We start from the raw sequence: 22818 nt of genomic DNA, 5'->3' as shown, positions 1-22818 counted from the left end.
TAGATATCTTCTTAAAGATCCATTACAATGGTAATTATAAGTTTCTGAATTTTTTGTGCATGTTATATTTTAATCATGAACATATTTAGTGTACTACCTTTTAGCTCTTTTTAAATTTCACCTTTCAAATGTGTCTAAGTAAGGATTTTTAGAAAGGGTAATTATGCTTTATTATCATGTGCTATTCTACTAATTTAAAAATAATGCTACTAATATTGTATGTGTGCGTGTGTGTGTATATATATATGTAGATTTTACATACTACCATTTCATTCAAGAAATATCTTCTCTGACGTGTCTGGATATAAGCTGCTAGGTTATACATTTTTTAAAAATAGCAATGATAGTTTTCTTCATAAAATATTAAAATCAGATAACTGTCTTTATCAATTGATACCACTTAGGTCTATCTTAAAGTTTTATGAAAGGCTATTAAAAGTAATATTGTTATCAATTTCATTTTCTGATATATTTTAATGTGTATATATATGTACATTTTAACATGGCTCTATTTTAAGCAATTTATGTAAGTGCAGAAATATGTTTGATAAATCTTTTATTTTGTGGATTTGTGATTATTTAAACTCAAAAGCTAAAAATAAAAAAAGCAGCCATTCTATATTATAGAACAAAAATACGGTATTGCTACTAGGATCTAATTAAATCCAAGAAAAACTGCTTACTTGCTTGTCTGCTAGTGAGTATTACGTCATATAAATTAGAAAGCAAATGATTACATTGCCCTTAGGTAAAATACCAATATTTTAGTGATAATCCTTAGCATTCAACAAAGAAGCATGTACCTCCAAATAAGAAATTGATATATTAGAATAAAAGTAGCAAATGCTTATTCTTTTGGTGATGCTAAACCTATCCTTGAAAAAAAAGATGGGCAACTAACACTATATTGCAAATGATTTTTAAGTTTGTAATATTGTGCCTGTGCCTTAGGGATCCTGTCTTTATGGAATAAATTTATCAGATTTCTGGGTATTCAAGGATTCTTGCAATATCCAGGGTCACCTGGGTTAGATTAAAAATTAGTTTGAAAAAATCATCAACGATAATTTTCCTAGTGTCTCTGTTCTTGAGTTTCTTTTTAAGGACTTTGATACTGGGATCACATGCTCCAGTTTCTAAGCTTCATGGGATGAGTTAAGGATAGAGGCTTAATAGGGTTTAACCGGCATTTCTGCTTACATTCTAAAGACTCGTATCGCCGTCGTCTGAAGCATCTTCATGGTCTATCCTGACAGAACTGAAAATATTAGAAATACAGATGGAACTTTGGGACAGGAGCCACGCTTTGCATGTTAGGGGTAATTTATATTTTGATCAAGTTGCTTGTTTCATACAAAGGTTTTGATCACATTGATTATTTTTCCTGTTGATGTCAAATGAGAAAGCAAAAAAATTTTTTTTTTCCAGAAAGCCAACCATTTTCTACGTAAGTGGGTTCAGGCTTAATTTTAATGGAAGTGAAACATAGTCAATAGAGGCAAATTAAAACCATATAATTTTGTAATCTTAGTTTAGCTATAATTGCAGCAATAAAACAGTGGAAAGAATAATTGTGGAACATATGTTTGTGAGTGACATTATCTAGGTGACTTCCCCTTTACGGCAATGTGCTGTCCTATTTGTTCCCCCTCCCTATGTATTGGAATGACAAACCTGCAAGCCTGGAGTTAATGCTGATTGCAGCAGCTGCTTACACATGGAGTCTCCATAGCAACTGTGAAGGTTGCCATGCAACCATATTCTTTTAGGGACAGTGAAAATGCCCAAAGGCTTACTAAAAATACATGAGGAAAAATCTGAAATTTTCTGACTACTTTTAGTGGTTATAAAGAACTGTGATACAAGTTGAAAGCACAGGTCAAGCAAATAAAAACCCAGCCATGACCTTTCAAAAATTGCTCGCTGTTGCCTGAAATCTCAAGCTTTATTCACAGAGATGACTTTTGATCGATTGTAAAATTGGTAGCTTATGCCAGGCAGCCCTCGAAGACGGAAGATTCAGTACGGTGCTATTGGTATCCCTCCCAGGGTTAAAGGTCAGTAGAAAGTTATCAATGCAATATTGATTGGCGGGGCTGAAAAATGCCCATGTTTACACCTTCTCACTGCTTAGGGTTGCGTACCAAACCTTAAGTAGACTCATGCAGCCTCTGAGGCATGCTCTGGAACAAACCATTCCATCAGCAAATGTGACATCACTTCAGTCAGCTCAGCTGTTCCTACAGCTTTCTATAAATAGCTGGATAAAAAATTGAAGACTACTTGTAGAGAATTTAGCCAACCAGTCTGCTGATCTGAATCATTTAAGATAGGATTCTGTTTTTTGAAATCTTCAGTTTGTATCTATGTTTTTCATTGTCAATTGTTATTTTAATAGCAGGCCCCCTTGGTATGCATATAAAATATGCTTATGTGTATACCTTTTAAAAGGTGATCTGTTAAAAGACATGAATACATCTAATAGGGTAGTTTATGTCCTCACATCTTATCACACGCAGTCAAATGCCTTTAGATTTTTTTTGTATCTTCTAATTTATGATTTTTAAAACAAAACTTAGTGAACATATAATAATATGTCAGACATGGTTATTGTTAACAAATTATTATATTGTAAGGTTTTAAAAATCAGTTGAGAGATTAATATTTGAAAAAGATAAATGGATAAAGGATCTATATATTATATGCATTTATTCAACCTTATTTCATATGTAATCAAATTATATTCTAACTCTAACATTTTCCTTTGCAATTTTTTCAAAGATAATTACATGATTATGTTTTGAAATTTATCAGTTTCTCTACAAATGCTCTGAAATTGTAAACTATTTTTATTAGACTAATAGTAACATTGCATTGTTTTGTGATTAAGGCATTTCCCAGTTTTCTGTAGGTTTTATACTAGTAAAGGTGATGGCAAGTGAGCAGGGTCATAGTAATAGAGTTTTTTCTGCTTCAAATAGGCAAAATAGACTTCCTTGAATTCTATTACACCCCGTGTCTACAGTTTACCAAAATATGTGGTTAGCACATTCAATTTACTTAGAAAGCACATTCAATTTACTTAGAAAATCAAATATAAGCTTTGTTTTTAAGACTTCAAATATCCAGACTGATCTAAGATGTGAATATATGTGTGTGTGTGTGTATATATACATTTATATATATCTTTGGAAGATAGAATAAACCTTCGTTGGTTTGGAGTATTCTTAAAAACAATAAAAAAAACACCTAATAGGAAAAGCTTGATCTGTATACCATCTAATATCTTACTTTTTTTTTTTCCCTTCATTCCTAGCAATTTGTGTTTTTAAAATACTTTCATCCTTTCAGAAAGACTATGGTGGACAATATGGGTTTTATCCAAACATACTCTTTTCTTAAAATAACACAGATATGTTATACTCTTGCTTTTTTCTGTTTGGTCGTCTTCTTTGACAATTCATAAAGCCTCTATGTCTACATGAAATTCACTTAATGACTGACTTGTAAGAAAGATTAGTTTTTTAATATATATTTACTTTATTATTTAAGTGCACAATACGTGAAACCAGACATAAAAAATAATCTATTGTGACTTGAAATAAAATAGTATTTTTTGAAAAATCATTATAAAATTACATATGTAAAAATTTAATATTGATTAGATTTGATACCAGGTTATTTGAACACAGCTAATATTTTTTTACAATTTAGAAGTAGTTGAACTGACATTATTTAAGTGAACTGAAAATGTGTATATGTTAACTATGCAATAAGCAGTATAAATCTATAGGTTAGGGCTTCAGATTTATACTACTGCACATGGTGCTATTTCTTAAACTGAGTATCTTATGATATAAATGGAAACTTGATACAGCATGCAAGCTTGAAAAAAATTAAATTAGTATTGTTACATTACTATCCCCCTCCCCCATTCTAGCATTTAAAAAGCATGACAGAAGAGTATGCCAGTTTTATGATTATGTATTTTCTTTATAATAGCATTTGCTGTATATTATTTTTCTCTGGTTAGGTTTTAAATTTGAATCATTTTAGGGAACAGTTTTTAATTTGCCTTCCATAATCTATTAACAAATTGAAACTAAGAATATAGGTAGACTGTCATCACTTCATTTGATAGGCAAGCTTCTTTCTTAATATGTGCAGATCCCCAAAATATCCTGGCTTCTAAAGTTTATTTTAATTAAAATTTTTTTCAGAGTCATCCTAAAATAGAAAAATTTCTCACAGATTATTTTTGAAAAAATGAATAGCACAAGAATGTGTAATTATGATTGTAGCTTTATTTAATTCATCTCAAATATACACTTACATGCTCATCTATGCTCAAATGGAACACCAGGGCCAAATTTATGCTTAATTTTTGAGCATCTGTTCTATGTGCTCTCAAATTCTTTTAAAGTAAGCATTTGATAGCTTGGAAACAGAATGATTAGCAACAAAAAGATAACTGTTTATTAAAACATGAGAAAATGTATTATTTTAAAAGTTTTAGTTAAAAAAAAAAATTGTGGTGCTGTTTTAGGCCAGTATGTCTCAGGGCTTTATCATCACTCTGAAAAAAAAAAAAAAAAAAAAAAATCAGACTTGGAAAAAGCTCTCTAAGCTTTTTTTTTTCTTTCCTTTCTTCTTCTTCTTCTTTTTTTTTTTTTTTTTTTTTTATGACAGTGAACCATTAAGTCTCATGAGTAATGTTGAAAAGAGCTGGATTGTGCATAGATTGCTCTTTACCCAGGATGCACTTCTGTCTGCAAGATTCTGAATAGAGACACACCTGCTAGCTCACTGATAACACTCTGGGGTCATTTCATTGAAGAAATTGTCAGCCAGGAGGTTCTTTAAATAAAGCCAGAGACAAAATCATGACCTGCACTGTTCAGACTAAAGAGGTGTAAAAGCAGTAAGGAAATGTAGATAAATGCGCATTCCTTTGTACTGCAACAAAACTTTTACATGTAAATTCAACTGAATAGGAAAGAATGGGGAAGAATGTTTCCCTCTACAGTGGAAACAAATTAGATTGTTCAGCTGCACATTTGGCTCTCAGCCAGGGGAGTCGTGTGCCATGCTTGTTTGCCTACCAGTGCTGCTTAGATTGGCAAATGCCCATGCAGTTTGAAGAGGGCAGGCGGATGACTGGATGCCTGCCAGGAAGTGTGTGGGACCTATGCCAGTGCTGGACGCCATAGCCTGGTAGGAATGAGGAGTACAAAGGCATTCAATAATCTGAATGTCCCTTTGCTTCAAGAGAGTGGTGCCAGGCAGCATTTAATGAGAGATTGCTTTGTTACAAAGTCCTCAACATCAAGTGGGCTGGTGAGCTCATTAACCTGACTGCAGCAAATAAAAAAGGCACACTCAGAAGACTCCCATGATAGCCTACTCAATGGTGTAAGAGCCCTTTTGCTTCCTTTATGGTGATCCATTAGCAAGCAGCAGTGTAAACACCATAAAGCAAGCCAGGTTTCTGGTTGTTCAACTAAAGTCTGTTTCCCCTTGGGGATTACACCACCAGTTGATGTAGGATTTTTCCTCTTAAGGTTTCTATCTACTATATAATGACCTTCTTTGCAACGAAGGACTTTGGGGGTTGTTCTTAAGAGCAAAGCTCCAGTTAAGGAAATATGAACAGTGCAGGTGTCTGAAAGAAGGTAATGATGTAGGACATACAGAGAAACAAACTACAAAGTGGAGTGATCCCAAGGGGAAATCTTGCAGTGCACTTCAGAAGCCCAAAAATGGGGAGCGTGTTACATTACTTCCCTGTGTTCCCTTTATTCTTCGCTCTCATTGCACTTTACATTTATTCAGGAGGTTGGCCACCCCTGCAGTCAGGAGACAGTTAGTTCACTGAGCATCTGTCTCTGAGTGCTGCTTTGGCTCCCAAGGGATTGCATTACCCTGCGAAGGCTCTTCAGCAAGGATTCATTTCTTCTCCATTTGAAACATATTTGATGGTTGGTTGTGCAAAAATTCAACTAAGAGCATTCAAACAGAATGGTATAGAATGAAATAAAATGAAAAAACTTTTAACCGTCAGACTAGAAAGGCAAAGGAAGACCAAAAGAAAACACAAAATATTTCAACATTGCATCCCTAGAAATCTAAAGACCATCTGTTGCTTTGTTATGCGTCCAATTTCTAAGCTGGGATGTCAGACTAGGGGGAGTGGATGACTCTAGAGATTGGTTTGGGGAATGGAAAGTAAAAAGCCTGTTACTTCCAGGTCACCAGTTCAAATCCAGGACTAGTTGGGTCAGTGCCAGTCATTCTTTTAAGATTGATATTTGGTGACCAAGATTAGAGGAGTTAGTCGTCTTGGTCCTATTTTTAGTTGACATGTCTTCAGTTATCAAAATTACTGCCTATACTCACAACATAGTCTGGACATAGAAACAATTATTTTTATTTTCTCCAAGAATCATATCTAACTGTGGTGGAATTATGTGTGAGACTGTTCTGGCACTTTGTTAGTTTTATAAAAAATAGAGATATCAGATTGGCTTGTGCCTATTTCTGAGTGCAATATGATGCCATGACTAGGGATCACGACTAGGGAATTGAATGAAAAGGGAAGAAATACTGAAAATGACATTTTAATAACATTGAATCCATTCATCTGACCATATAAAACAGAAGCCACTGCATGCCCCCCTTCCCAATTATTAAAGAACAAATTATTTAAAAGAAGGTTATTATCTTCATATATGAATGCAATGAAAATTAATTAGTTGGGGTCTCATTTCTCTTTGTAGATATTTATATGCACACATAACACATGTATAGATATAAGGGTATAGTTAAAAATATTGAGGCCTTTATTTTGAACTTGTTGCCTGTTTAAGGTAAAATGGGAAGCATATAATGAGAAAAGTATCCTTTGTCGGCATATGGGAAATGGATTTTTAAAGGTATGGTTAGACCACTAGAGTATCAGAAAGGCTTAATAAATATTTTAGTTTTTTTCCCGGGATGGTGCACTTTTGGAGGGGAGCCATCATAATTTGTCTTTGTCTTGTTCGTCTTTGTTTTCCTCACTCTACTTCTCATAGTGCTTTACACAACTAAATTTTTAAATGTCTTAACTTAAAGGATAGAAATTTCTAAACAGAGAGATAGAATTATGTAATATAAAAAGAAAGGCTGACCTTGCAGGAAGGCCATCCTTGGTTATAATTCCAGCTTCTTGTCACTTGACTTCTCTAAGTCTCAGGTTCCTCACATACAAAATAGACAAGAATGCCTGTCTCACAGGGGATTAAAGAATTTAACGCCTGCTTGTGGTAGGTGATATTATTTACTGTTGCTTCAGCGTTGTTATTTTAAGCTCTGGTTCGTTCATTCCTCCATCCTGTGTTTACTGAATATCTACTCTCCTAGCTCATTTTATTAAGTCATGTCCAGTAATCTCTATATGAGATCTTATATTTCCTGCTGCTATCACCAGTGGTAAAGAATGCTTCAGAATTATAAAACATTATTCCCTATTTCCCACAAAAACTAACTATATGATTTGATGCAGAGAGCTTATTGATCAACCCTCCTTTTCTAAGAAAAAGGAAATCCTTCTTGTGAGCTCCATAGTACATTCCTACAAGGAGCTGGAAATCAGTATGCTTTTTTATTTTAAAAGCACTTAAAAAATTATATTGACTCCTTTGGCATTGTGAACTACAAAAGTAGGCCATGGGCAGATATTCATTCCACTAGGAGGCAGCACAGTGTCGTGAGAAGGTCCAGGATTTTGAGGCCAGAGGGACCTGGGTTCAAATCAGCTCAGTTGTTGACTAGCTGTGTATGACTTCGACCAGGTTTATTCACTCTCCCAAGGCTAGAGAAAAGAGAATAATGTTTTCTTTGAACAGTTATTGTGAGGATGCATTAAATAGCAATGAACAATGCAAGATGCATCCAAGGCATATTATAAATGTTCATTTTGTGCCCAGACGCTGAGGACTCAGGGGAGGTGGCAGCACTGAAGAGATGGAATGAAATTGCAGTGGAGAAAGTGATTCTACAACAGATTGGAATAATGTGGAGTAAGGAAAAGAAGAGGTAGCTCTTCTTGACCTTAAACTGAGTCGAGAAGAAACGGCTCCAGTTTTGTTGTGCAGTGTAACTTCGGTACGGCTGATCAAGACCTACAGAATAAGCAAAGAACTTTTCATGCTAGGAAATGATCTAATCTAAGAAATCAACTTCTCTTGGTTAGGCTGCTGTCTCAATTTCATTCTTGCTCCTCTTAAATCCCTCCCTCACACTGTAGTGGAAACAATTTTATTTTTCTTGAAACATCCATCACTGCCTTAATACCCTTCCCTTGACTTTCTTACCCTATTTCTCTTGGGCTGGCCCAGATTTTTTTGGAGGTAGTAAGGGGCAAGGGGAATTTTCCAAGGAGAAAATGTCACAGTTGCTAATTGTGTAAGCCAGATAACAAAGCCACCAGGTTAATGAGTTCCACTATCTCTTTGTCTAGAGTTTCTTGTCTGTAGTGAGAATGAACAGGTTAGTGTTCTGCATGCAAAAAAGTTACCAAGATCCCAGGCTCTGTGGCTTCTCTGTGTTTATCACTTAGCTTTTTCCCCATGTAATCTCATTCTTGATTCTGTTCAAAGCCTCTCTCTACTCTGTCTCCCATGTGGATCTCACAAGACCACCTGTTATTCTGCCCTAGGATATTAGTTACTACATTTGCATACGTGTTTGCTCATTATAATGTTATTAGCTTGAGAAGGAGATCTTGTAACAGAAGTAATCAAGGGTGACACTTGTGCAGTTTCTTTTAGAGGGGACCTTTTCTCGACTTGGGCCTGTCATTTTTGTGATTGCACGAATACAGTCTTCATTTTTGGGCTTGTCTTGCTTAATGTCTTCATATATTTGTGCACCAAAATATGTTCTCCTAAATGCATTGTTAGTTATTATAATTTTACTAGCATTACATAAAAATATTGCCAAGCATTGAAATAAACCATGATTGTATCATTGCAAACAATCCACCCAAATATATATAAGCTCAATTTAGTGTCCAATTTGTTCTAAGTCCTTTGACATATAACAATGATATTTATCTCTAAATTTTCTTTCTAAAAATAACCTATATACATACACAGTCAAGTCTAACGCAACCACAAACCGTCTTCTAGAGCTCCCCGTGCGTGGACGGCTGGCATACCTCTCAGCCAATGAGAGCTGGCCTGGCAATCCGCGCTAGACTTGCTCTCTCAGCCAATGAGAGGCAGTGTACTATGCTGCAAATGCTCTCAGTTTCAGCTTTTGTTTTTGCCATTGTTATATGTTCCTGTGAATAATTTTGATCCATGATGGCTGCCGGAAAATGCTCTGTCCCAACCCCAACAAAGAAACAATAGCTTACCAAACATTAAAAGTCGTATTTTGTGGCAGAAGTTGCTTAATGAAACAATAGAGGAAGCTGGCTAAAGATCAGCAGGCACTTAAGGACGAGAGCTCTGGCTTTATAAAGGGCTTCGAAATGCCCAACAAGTTTATGAACCGTAGTTGCCAGCACAGATGGCTGGAGGTATGTCCTGTCTTCAGGGGATTTGAAGAGTATGGATGAGTGACTTTATCCCTCCCTCTTCCTGGATGACGCTGGGGAAGATTTCGCTGACTCAGAGTTAGCCCACCCATTTCTAGAAACGCATCTCCTGTGCTAAATGGGATGTGCGCTGGTTCTTTATAGGCCATGTTTTTCGCCTAACAGACTTCTCTGACCCAGAAAAAAAGTTTCTTTTTCAGATCAATACTATCTATCCCCTTCAGTGGCTTCGCGTTGCTCTCAGGATGGACTTCTTGGCCGAGCTTCTGCAGATTGAGCTCTCAGTTTTCACTCTCACATTCTGTTCTTTTGAATGGGCCATTCCCTCTGTCTAGAATACTTTTTCCCTCTCACCTCTTTGCTTAGTGAAATTAAAACCTTTGGATCTTCACCCTAGTATCCCTCCTCAAGGAAAGCCTTCCTGGAACCGGAGTTCCTGCACAGCAGTCCCTGCCCCAGCAGCCTAGCTCCCCACTTCTTCATTGCTTGTCACAGGTCACGATTCATGTTTATTTATGGCCTAATGTTATGAAAAAACCACACGAGAGCAGGAATCCGGGGAGTACCTGTACTCACCATAGATCCCCAGCTCTTTTTTTTTTAATTTAGTTTTACTGAGCTATATTCACATATGGTACAATCATCCATGATGTAAATCAACTGTTAATAGTACCATCATACATAAAACTAAAAAAAGAACATCCAAATCATCCCCCCTCCCCCATTCTACTCTATTTTTCATTTAGTTTTTGTCCTCATTTTTCTACTCATCCATCCATACACTGGATAAAGGGAGTGTGATCCACAAGGTTTTCACAATCACACTGTCGCCCCTTATAAGCTACATTGTTATACAGTCGTCTTCAAGAGTCAAGGCAACTGGGTTGCAGTTTGATAGTTTCAGGTATTTACTTCTAGTATTCCAGTACATTAAAACCTAAAAAGGGTTATCTATATAGTGTGCAAGAGTGCCCACCCGAGTGACCTCTTGACTCCATTTGGAATCTCTCAGCCACCGAAAGTTTGTTTTGTTTCATTTCACGTCTCCATTTTGGTCAAGATGTTCTCAATCTCGTGATGTCGGGTCCACATTCGTTCTCATATCCCCAGCTCTTAACAGGGTATGCTTAACGCAATGTAGACGCTCAATTACTGTTGAATGACCGAATGGACTCAAACTCATTTTCCAGTTTCATTTCCACCATCCTACCATTTCCCTATGCTCCTATTTTCCTGTGATCTTGATGCCAAAATAATATTCCCCAAACACATAATGTACTTTCACATTCATCTGCCTATGTTTATGATCTTCCTACAGTTAAAAATGAATTTTATGCTTATTGTCATTATGCTCATAGCTTAATTGCCTTGTTCTCAGATATTCATTTCCTAATCCCCCACTAAAAATTGGTTGTTTCTTACTCAGCATGTCTACAGCACGTTAATTATATCTTTCTTTAGCACTTTTTCTCCTTTTGTTTCCTCTTCCCATGTTACATGCTCTTGGAGAGCCAAAATTCTGCAAGAGTTCTTTGTTCCCTGTTTGATTTTCCTAGCACCTTAGCCAAGGGCCTTGAACACAGACAGATTAGATAAGCTTTATGAATGTTTGAATTCAATTCAATCATATCATGAAGTTTACTTCCCAGATTTTCAGGAGGCTGATCCTAGATAGAAAGAAAAGTCAGAGGGCAAGAAAGAGCTATGCTTTTCAGAGGGCAGTATTGGCAGAAAGGACCATGGAGGGAACAAGAAAGAAAGAAGAGGGGGGCATGAGTTTGGGGGAGCTGTGTGGAGAGGGGGACTTTTAATTTCTGAGCAGCCTTTGTGGTCTCCAAGAAGTTGAACCAGTGAAGAGACCTGGCATGTTTTGCTTAGCACAGCTCAACACTTCAGGGAAATCTGCCTTAAAGCTCTACATTGTTCAAGTTTTGTTGAAAGGAATTTGATTGCTCAGTCTCTAACAATGTCCTCTCCTTGAAGTATTTGGCTAAACAAGCCCCCTAAAGTCCCTTTTGCATCCTTTTGAAATTGAATTTGTTGGCTTTGGATGCAAATTGATGATAGATAAAGGCCTGAAGACAGTTGGCTTTTTGTAGATTATATGATGATAACTGTTGGAACCAAGTGGTAAAATAGAGGTCAGGAAGGCACAGAAACCTACTGTTGTTTTTTTTTTTTTTTTTTTTTTTTTTGGATACACTTCATAGGCACAAGGAAACAAATTCCTTTTTGATAAACAATTCATTTTTTCCCCTGACTTCCTTTTATTATCTTATATTTATACAGCGGTCCCCAAATTATTCCATCATTAAAAACCTCACCATAGTAATAGTGCGTGTTGCGGGTTTGGAGAATTTCAGAGGTGGTGGTGGTGTCAGCGATGACGACGACAGCAGGAGCGAGCCCTGTGCTTGTCACTCATCATGCCCACTGTGGAGGAGGTTTACCGCAACTATGGCATTCTGGCCGATGCCACTGAGCAAGCAGTACAGCATAAAGATGCCTATCAAGTGATATTGGATGGTGTGAAAGGTGGTACAAAGGAAAAAAGATTAGCCGCCCAGTTTATTCTGAAATTCTCTAAGCATTTTCCTGAATTAGCTGATCTGCTGTCAGTGCACAGTTAGACCTCTGTGAGGATGAAGATGTACCGATTCCACGTCAGGCAAGTAAAGAGCTGCCTCAGTTTGCTACTGGAGAAAATCTACCCCGCGTGGCAGACATACTAACACAACTTTTGCAGACAGATGACTCTGCAAAATTTAACTTAGTAAACAATGCTCTGTTAAGTATATTTAAGATGGATGCAAAAGGGACTTTAGGGGGCTTGTTTAGCGAAATACTTCAAGGAGAGAACATTGTTAGAGACTGAGCAATCAAATTCCTTTCAACAAAAGACTTTACCAGATGAAATCTTAACAAAGGAAATAGAGGAGGTTATACTAACTGAATCCAAAAAGGTCCTAGAAGATGTAACTGGTGAAGAATTTATTCTGTTCATGAAGATACTATCTGGGTTAAAGAGCTTACAGACAGTGAGTGGAAGACAGCAACTAGTAGAGTTGGTGGCTGAGCAAGCTGACCTGGAACAAACCTTCTATCCCTCAGATCCTGACTGCGTGGATAGGCTCTTACAGTGCACTCGCCAGGCAGTACCCCTCTTCGCTAAAAATGTTCATTCCACGTGGTTTGTGACTTACTTCTGTGAGCAGGTTCTCCCTAACCTCAGTTCTTTGACTACCCCTGTGGAAGGTCTCGATATACAGTTGGAGGTATTGGAATTGTTGGCAGAGATGAGTTCATTTTGTGGTGACATGGAAAAGCTAGAAACAAATTTAAGGAAACTATTTGATAAGTTATTGGAGTATATGCCTCTCCCTTCAGAAGGAGCAGAAAATGGAGAGAATGCTGGAAATGAAGAACCTAAACTACAGATCGGCTATGTGGAATGTTTATTGTATAGTTTTCACCAGTTGGGCCGAAAACTTCCAGATTTCCTAACAGCCAAACTGAATGCAGAAAAGCTCAAAGATTTCGAAGTCAGGCTGCAGTACTTTGCACGGGGCCTACAAGTTTATATCAGACTATTATGCTTGGCTCTCCAGGGGAAAACAGATGAGGCCTTAAAAACAGAAGAGTACAAAATTAAAGTTGTTGCATTGAAAATACCAAACAATATCAATGTTTTAATCAAGGATCTCTTCCATATTCCTCCTTCTTACAAGAGCACAGTAACATTATCCTGGAAACCTATATAGAAGGTTGAGATCAGGCAAAAGAGAGCCAGTGAAGATGCACTTCAGGTTCACCACCCAAGAAATCTACAGCAGGACCAAAAAGGGATGCGAGGCAAATTTATAATCCTCTTAGTGGGAAATATAGCAGCAATTTGGGCAACTTAAATTATGGTGAGCATTTCCATTGGGTACAAGCAACATGAGAGATTAGGCAAAAATTGTGTTGTACTTGATTTTAATTATTGATTATGTATTACATCATAGCTCTTTCAGATGACCTGTCTGAGTTAGCTTGGAGAATTAGGACTCTTCAGGAAATAGCTTATCTCACTCCTCTCTAATGCATCCTTGAGGGCTCACTGAATTGAGCATGCAACACTAACTACTTAAAGAAAAATATATTTCTTGGATTCAGTGGACCCAGTACAAAGGTAGAAGGGACGTTGACATGAACCATTCATCCCTTGTTTTCCAGTTCTGGCTTTAAGGCAAGATATTTTTATATTCTGCACGTTCTTCCTCAGGGACAGATAAGGCTTCTGGCAGATGTGTTATTAATGATTTCTTCTTGGACCTTGACTGACTGGTCCTTCCATCTTCTGTATCTTGTTCAAAGGGAGAAGTCATAGAAGTGGAGTCAGATGTTAAAACATCATCTGAGAAGGAAGATGTGTTTCACTGCAGTCTTTCCTCCTTCTGTCCAGAATATAGTCCTATCAGTGCCTCCTGCTCTCCTTTAACCATTAGGGCCTAAAGAGAGAGTTTCCCACCAGCTCATCTCCCAAGGCCATTCAATCTGAAGTGAAGTTGGTCTCTCATTGGCTTATTTCCTTACAGATCCTTTTAAAGAATGGACAAAAATATTACTGACTCAGCTCCTTATCTTGCTTAGGAAGACAAAGTTTTATAATACTAGCAACCAAACATGCTTGTGGTTGTTCTTTATTAACCAGTCAACATTAATTCTGAAGTATTTATTCAAAGTACATTCCGAGCCAGAATATACTCTATAATTCTGTTTCCAAGGTGAGATGAGTATAACATTAAGTCCTCCTACAATAGCTAAATTTCTCTAATGTCTTAGCAAATGAGTTCTAGAAGTGCAGTTCTAGATTGTTGAATGAACTGTTCAATTCCAGACTCTTTAACCAACCTTAGTACATACGAAAGATACTGACTCGGTTATATAATAATATGTAAATGTGTATTTCTGAGCGTCTCTTATGTGGAAAATGACAATTATGATAAAGTTCTTATAAGCATCAAAGAATATTTGTGGACCCATTTTGTAAATGGAAAGGATTATATATTTATGTTACTACATTGCACCAAATATTGTCCTCTATGACTTGTATGATTTAATGTATCTGGCAGTACCATTCTTAAAATCAGTTATTATCTCAGATAGTATGAAAATGTGACTGAAATGAAAGTAATCAAAAGCTATGTCAATAAAGAAGAGAATTATATTCCTTTTCACTTGGGCAAGTCAGTTACTCTCAGTTTCCGTGAGGATTCTGCCTTACGTGATAGTGTGAGTCAGGTGATATAATGCGTGTGGACGAGATGTGAAAAATACAAAGCTTTAAATTGTATATGATGTTTTAAAACAGTTTGTTGATGTGAAAAATATAAGCATAAGTTTTACTCAAGACCAAAATCCAGAAGTCACAACTTAAGCTATTCCATAGTTATCAGAGGAACAGAAGGGCAAAATAGACTGCCTGTTAATTACTTGTATTTTGTGTCTGGTATAATAGCACTTTAATATTCTTATAGGAGTCAACCCTGTAATTGGGGTACTTGTCATAAATTGAGTTGCAAAGCAAAAAAAAAAAAAAAAGAAACAACCAAAAACCCTTACCACAATATCTGATACAGTCAATGATGTATTAAGGGTCATTTATGGTTCATGTGAAGTTGCATTGTATTACATGACATATTAAGACCTGATGGGCGACAAAGAATATACTGATTAAAAATATATACTGGGGTTAAGGAGGTATTTAGGACAGTGGAATGAGATTTAAACTCTCACAGTTATGGACTCTTATAAATTTATAGAGAATATGAATGAAGTCAATCAGTGATGTCAAGTGAATAGGGAAATGGAAAGAAAAGGTACCAATTTTATTTATCTGTATACTTTAAGGGGTTTGCAGCTCAGTCCTGCTGGAATACAAAATCATGGGATTCTGGGGTTGAAGGGACCAGGGGAAATAATTTAACCCCTACTAGCAAATCTGGATCCACCAAAGTCAGTTCTATTAACAAAGGACTGGAGAAAGAAAATATTACAACTTTTTTCATAGTGACCTTTTTTTTAAAAAAACCTTTATTAGAAAAAAAATATTTTTATGTACAACATGGGTTAATCATTATTCAATTACTTTGACCTTGATCTGAGGGATTTCTTGGCAAAAATTAGGAGACACAACTTTTTATGCATTTTTTTATTGTGAACTCTAACATATATAAATAACAGTGATAACTTCTGAAGTATAATTTAGCAAGTAGAGAGCAAATTTCAAAGAATGTTATGGGTTACAGTTCCACAATGTCAGTTATTTTCATTATTGTAAAATATAACATATATACAGAAAGGTTTTAACTTTCAAAGTACAGCTCAACAAGCAGTTATATAGGTATTTTCACAAAATTTTATGGGTTACAGTTCCACAGTTTCAGTTCTTTCCTTATTGTGAAATATAAAGTATATACAGAAAGGTGAAAACTTTCAAAGCAAAATTCAACAAATGACTATAGAGCAGATTTCAAAGAATGTTATAGGTGACAGTTCCACCATTTCAGTTATTTCCTTCTAGCTATTCTAATATCCTAGCATCTAAAAATATATATATATTATATATATATATATTTATATGAAGTTTCAGTATTCGTAATGCTTTGTTAAATCTTATCTCATCTGTTGCTACCGTTTCCTCTCGTTTACTCACTTTCTCAATCTTCAGGGGTGTCTAGGCAGTGAGCACCCTAACTTGTTCATATTGAAAGGAGGTGTTGACAGTATGGGGAAGGGGGCTGCATCTGATTGTTGTTCTTAGAGAGGCTGTTGCCTCTGGGTTTTAGGACTTGTCTGGCATAGGAACACTGGTAGATTTAAGATAAAACTTAGTGCATGTATCTTTTATAGAATCTTAGATAGGGGCCTAAGTATTTTGGGACTACTGTTGGTAAGAGCATGGCATATTGTGGCCATTTGGGATACCTAGATGGAGCTTGCATAAGAGAAACCTCTTAGCCACTGTAACCTTATTTTGTTACCTTTCTTTTTCTCCCTTTTAGTCAAGTAGGCATTTTCAGTCCCTCACTGCTAGGGCCAGGCTCATTCCTGGGAGTCATGTCCCACAATGCCAGGGAGATTCATTCCCCTGGGAGTCATGTTCTTCATGGTGTATGTGTGTGTGGGAGGGTGGGTAATGAATTTATTTGCCCAGTTGGGCTTAGAGAGAGAAAGGCCACATCTGAACAACAAAAGAGGTTCTCTGGAGGTGCCCCTTAGGCATAATTATAGGAAGGCTTAGCCTCCCATTTATAGCCCTAAATTTCACTAAAGCAAGCCTCAAGATTTTATTAAGTAGTGGGTTCCTGATTTCACATAACATATATTCTGTCCCAAGATAAACAGTTTCTCACATTATCTTCACTTAGTTGTACAATCATTATCACTCTCAATTTTAAACAGTTATAACATAAAACATCCCAGAGCTCTTAGAAGCCACTAGTTGTTCATCCCTAGTATTAGTGTAGAGTTGGTAAGATATTCATATTAAATATAGTCTATAGTATGTAATGGGTAGTTTTTCCATATACCACTTTATTGTTAACTCTTCATACCAGTGTCATATCTTATAAATATATCTTGCTAACACTTATTTATGTCTGTAGTGCTACTCTGTGGGTTACATGACTTTAAACAACCGTTTCCAAACATTTTCACCTTTAATGAGTCACTGATAATTATAATCCCATTAACAAACCATAAGCACAACTGTCCATTCCCATACAATTAAGACACCCTCATTAACATATCTGTACGTGTTAGATTATCATTCCCCTTTCACTAGCTTCTGTCTATCTCCAGGTCCCCTGTATTCTACATAATAAGACACTTATTTTACATTGTTCATGGAGTTCACATTAGTGGTAACATACAATATCTATGGAAGACATATTTTAAAATGCCTTCTCCTGTTGAGTTAGACTGGGCAGTCTTAATATTAAGAAATAACTCCTTATTCTCCTCAGGAAATTCCAACTGGAGAGAGTCTGTCCCACCTGTTCTTTGATCTCAAAGGTAATTTCAACTCAATTCCATCTCCCGCAGTTTTGGGTGACTGAAAATAGGACAGTAAGACAGTGTTATACTTTTTGCCTGTGGTGGCTATATTTTTGTGTGGATCTTCCTTTCTCTAAAATACATAGTGGCTTTATGGATACAGTAGTCCAAAATACTTGTTTAGTTTCCTCATATACATAGTGAGAAGTAGTAAAAAAAATGCAAGCCACATTTCCTCCTCTGTTTAATAAATGTGAGAGTGTTAGAACTCTGTTTTTCAAATTGTTTTCATGATTTCCCTTTCTAGGCTAGAAAATCTGTGATTGCTAAAAAATCAGTCATTCACCATAAAACTTTATTTTTCCAACACAGTGTACTTACTGAGCACATTCTGCATGGGAGTAGAATGGTAAGCAAGCTGACAAGTGATCTGCTCTCTTGGTATTTGCTTTCCAATAGGGACCTTACTTTGCTGTGAGTCATTGGAGAACTTGAAAAATGTTTAAGACACAAATCCACTCCTGTAAGAACTTTTACTCTAGAAAAAATGGAAGGAGAACATAAAATCAGTGTTTATTGAACTTATGTACTGTGTTCTGTGCAATGTGCAAAGTAATTTCATTTAATCTCAAATACCCCTCTGAGTCACGTATTCTTTTCTCCATTTTTGTGGTAGATGAAGCTGAAGTTCAGTAGGGGGAGTCAGAAATGGAAATAGATATTTTGGACTCTGTTAAGTTTTAGTCTTTTGTTTTAAGTTATTGTTTTGATTCAAACGCTAATACTGTCCCTTAAATATTAGACATTATGCCCAACTTGGGGCCATGAATTTAATGAACATGCTTTTTATTATCTGGGTCTTTGGCTGGAGAACTGTAGAAATTTAGGAAATTAAAAGTTTCCTGAAAAATATTAGAAAAATGTTTCTGAATTCCAAAAGAGGATTTATCAACTTTTATTTAAAAGTTTGAGGTAGGGATGAGTGTGAAAATTCCACATATTTTCATGAAGAGTTTTTCCCCTATAGACTTAATGCCCATTTCTTCACCACAAAGGATCATGTTGAAATGACACAACATCACGTATTTAAACAGGATCATTCTCTGGAAAATGTGTAGCTTGTGGAATGCCTCATATTAAAACAAAGGTTTGTAATTTGAAGAAACTTTTTGGATAATCTCTTTATCATAAATCTTAAGAGGTCACAATGGCAATATTAAATATCAATCTGGCATTAAACAAAACAAGCACCAAGCCATGCTCACCAACTGGGAAATAGAGTTAAAATAATTATGAATAATCTTGTCAGTTGTCTTCAGTTACTTAAAGTGAGTTTTGTGCCTTTGCAATGCTCATAATTTTTCTTTTGCTTTTTCCCTTCTGTAATGTAAACTAATATATTGTATTGTGGATTCAAATTCCCTTTGCTATATCATGTTCATTAGGTGTAACACTTCATTTTAATGTCCCTCTATGATTTTGAATTATATAATTCTATAATTAAAGCTATCACTTATTTTTCTTTTAAAAAAGTCTTTTCTTGCTTTTTACATCAATGTTATAGTACCACCTATAGTGTTATTAATGTGTTGTTTCCTCTGCTGTGTACTCCAGAACAAGAGCTCCTCAAGGCGAGAGGTGAGAGCAGGTAGCTAGAGGAACTGAAAATAATTAGTTTTATATGCAATCAAAGGAACGACGAACAGAGGAATAAAGGCCAGGTCAGATGGAAGTTATCGCTGATGCCAGGGTGGGAAAAACTGGTAGGGATGGGGAATCTTAACCATATTTATTTCTCATTTGTCACTTCATGATATTTTGAAACCTAAGTTTGCCTACTGTGAGTGGTATATTTAATTTACTTTAGGTTGATTTGAATTATGCCTATTTTTGGTGATATTCTTGCTCTTTGAAGAATAAAAAATTTAGGGTGAATTTTTAGTTTCTCTGTAGAACCTATTTGCTTGAGTAAATGAAGCTACTTAGCTCAAGTTAATGAGATTTAAGTCCCAGGTCCAAACCTTTATTGAATGCCTAACATTTACAAGGCACTGATGTAATCTCCAGGATTCAAACAGCAGCAGTGATTTGAAAAATGTATTGAAATGGAGTTTCTAATTTTGCCATAAGGTATTTATGAAGATGTGAGCCATGATTTAAGTCTATAAATCTCAGTTATGTCATCTGTAAATTTAGGGCAATGAAGCTAATAGAGATTTTACAAACTTGTGTTTTACAAACAAAACACTTTTTAAAATTAAAGTCTTATTGGTGCTCCAGTATATAAAACTGATAAAAGCAAAGCATCTCCTGTAGCACAGGGTAGGAGGCTCACACAGAAGCCCCTGGTCCAACCTCCCTGTCTTGGAGCTCTTCAGGTACTGCCTTGGAACTCAGTTTGAAACCAGCTGGACTAGATGACTTCCAAAGACCTTTCCAAACTTGGATTTCTAGACCTTAGGTGTGGCCTGCCATCTTGGTCCTCTTTACAACCAGGAAGTGCTAAATATGTGTTTTATTCAGCTAGCATTATCCAGACTCTCCAATGCTTTTGCTAACTAGCTTCTATAAGAGCAGGACTGGAATATTCTTTACTTGCTATGTTCACCTGACTTCTAATAGTTTGTAAGCATGAAAACTCAATTCCTTGTTTTGTCTCATTTACATCATTTCTATGATGTTGGAGGGGCACATATTTGAGTCCAAGATGATAAGTGGTCTAATGTTTATTTGGCCTTATTTACACACAAATATTTGGTAGTAAGTACTTAACTAAAATAAACAAATGTGAGTATTAATAAAATATAGAATGGAGTAAAGAGTTAGCAGATTTAAGGAAAATTGGTCAATAGCTTAAATAAAATAGATAATGGATCATTAAAAGAGTACTTTTAATTCATTTCCTTTTTAAAAAGTAATGTTTCCTAAAGAATTAAATTTTGTTGTTTCAGGAATTATATATGATTTCCAGAGATAATATTTGCATCTGGTAAAAATTGTTTTCTTGGGCCAAATGAAACTTTAGTAGGTTACAATTTTAGTATTTAGAATAACTAAGAATCACATTTACTATATATGCATGGAAAGTTTTAAGTAGATCACTGGTCTTTGAAAAACAAAGTATTTCTCTGGAGGGAAAAAGAAGTTTTCTCACTTTATTTTGAGATTAGAGCGGCTGAAATGCTGTATTTACACAAATACTTACACAGGTTAAAAAAGGGCTATTAATTTTTTTAAGTTTAAATGCAAGTGTGTCTTTCTCCTTCTCTTCCCCAGTAAGAAGCAGTGGAAAATCATAAAGAAATACACAAACTTTGCTTAGCCTTGGTAAATGGGAATAGGAAAAGCATGGGCAATTAAATTTTACAAGTAATTACCAAGACTCATTTTGAAGCAAGTAATTTTAACCTCACCCCCCATTGAAATCCAGAACTACTAACCAATTGCAAATCTGACTGGGTTTAATTTCATTTCCATTATTTTTCCTGCACACCCTCTGAAGCGGTGCCCCATAAAAAGAGCAGTCATAGGTAAGGCTGTGAAAGAGAAGTGGAGGAGTAGAAGAGTGACTAGTGAAGAAATGACCCCATGGGCTAAAAGGGAAGATGGCTGAGGAATTGATCTCTTCCAGGCATTAATTTGACTGGATTGTCCTAAATGAATTTTTGTTGATTTAATTCCTGTGATTTCCTCAATGGGTATAACCTTTCTGGGTCCTGTCTCACAGAAGGAAATGGCATATATTACGTCTGCACTTAAAATCCTGAGGGAATCTGAGCCTTTCTAAGTGTGGAATCCATTTCTAAGCTTCCCTTTTCCTTAAGCTACTGGTTGTGATGGTTGGTGTCATGGAGAAACTCAGTAGTCACAATGACCATCAAAGCTCTTTCACAGAGGTCAAAGCAGATGATATTGTCAGAACATTAGAAATAGCTCCAATGTTGTACCATTGAGACTATATTAATATTTATTTTTAATGAAAACATGTATTTTAAATATATTTTAAATTAATGCTCATACACAGCCCCTTGGTTTCTCATTTTGTTTAGTCTTCAAGGTCTAGGGAAACTGAAGATAAAGTAATGACTGAGCTTATTTTGTAGCCTTCAGTATAAACTTGATGATCCTAACCCTAAGGATCTTGCATTTAAAAATTTGTTTTGTCTTTTTTTGGTTTAATACAGGCACATAGTAGGGCTAAATGTAGCTAGAGGCTGCAGTGAGGTGGTCTATAGGATCCTCAAAATGAGGAAATACTATTTGGCCTTTGAGAGTCCCTGCCAGACCTTCCACAGTGCCTCCTGCTGGCCCAGCTAAGGGCTGACTCTTTAAAAATTGTACTTGTATTTGTACAATGGATCATACAGAGACATCTCCTTTTTGGTGACTAATGGGCCCCCCAGTACAAGATGCTCCTCTGAACTACACTGGGACCAATGAGCTCAGAAAAACAAATGGACCCAGGATGGAGTAAGTTACCAGCTTGGCCGTAGGAGTACCACATTGTACGAAGTGAGGAGAGGTTAATGTGGATGCATATTAGCTTTACTATATCTCTTCCTTTTTCTACATTTCCTAGTTTTCAATACTATGACTACCTCTCTTTGCTACCTGCCCCTCTATGCTGTTTAGTTGAGGACAATCAATGGTAGGAGAATATCTGTTGATGTTTCATTTGTTTAATAAAATAGGAAAGCAAATTTAGGCCTTGCTGAGATTGTAGAGATTGGTGGGGAAATACCCACAAAACATGGATTAGATTTTATTACAATTTAAGTGGCTGATTCCATCACCTTAAGTTGATGTGACTGAAATGACCATCCTGCGTATAGTTAAGTATTGGAGGAGCAGAGCCAGGAACACACTAACGCTACGGAAGTTATGAAGTTTGTGATGTAAACCTTAATTATTTCAATAAGTCTTATTTTTCCTGTTACAATGAGGGTTGTGTTCTTGACTGACTTTTTTTCCTGCTAAATTCCCTGGAGCCAAAAAGTGTCTGGCACATAATATGTGCTTTGTAAATATTGGCTGAATGGTATCTATTTAATCTGTAGCCCTGTTCCAAGTACAAGTGAGAAATGTAAATGTACTTATTGCTGGTAGTTGGAAGGGGGACAAACTTTATTTACAAGACCCCTCCTATAGCTTCTTTCCTAAGCAGCATGGTGAGAGAGGTGGGGCCTCTGAGGTCC

The 22818-nt window shown here is 36.2% G+C and overlaps 1 long non-coding RNA gene and 1 pseudogene across 1 annotated transcript in view; both read left to right on the top strand.

Annotated features, from left to right (window-relative positions):
* The window catches only part of LOC119509311, a 596159-nt gene that overhangs the window by 88006 nt on the left and 485335 nt on the right, over nt 1–22818 (top strand). The window lies entirely within an intron of this gene.
* On the top strand, nt 12010–13534 carry LOC119509310 (annotated as a pseudogene).

This window comes from Choloepus didactylus, chromosome 14 (assembly GCF_015220235.1).
Source record: "Choloepus didactylus isolate mChoDid1 chromosome 14, mChoDid1.pri, whole genome shotgun sequence".
Taxonomy (NCBI): Eukaryota; Metazoa; Chordata; class Mammalia; order Pilosa; family Megalonychidae; genus Choloepus; species Choloepus didactylus.
The sequence above is the reverse complement of the archived record's forward strand: the minus strand, read 5'-3'. Positions and strand labels throughout refer to the sequence as shown.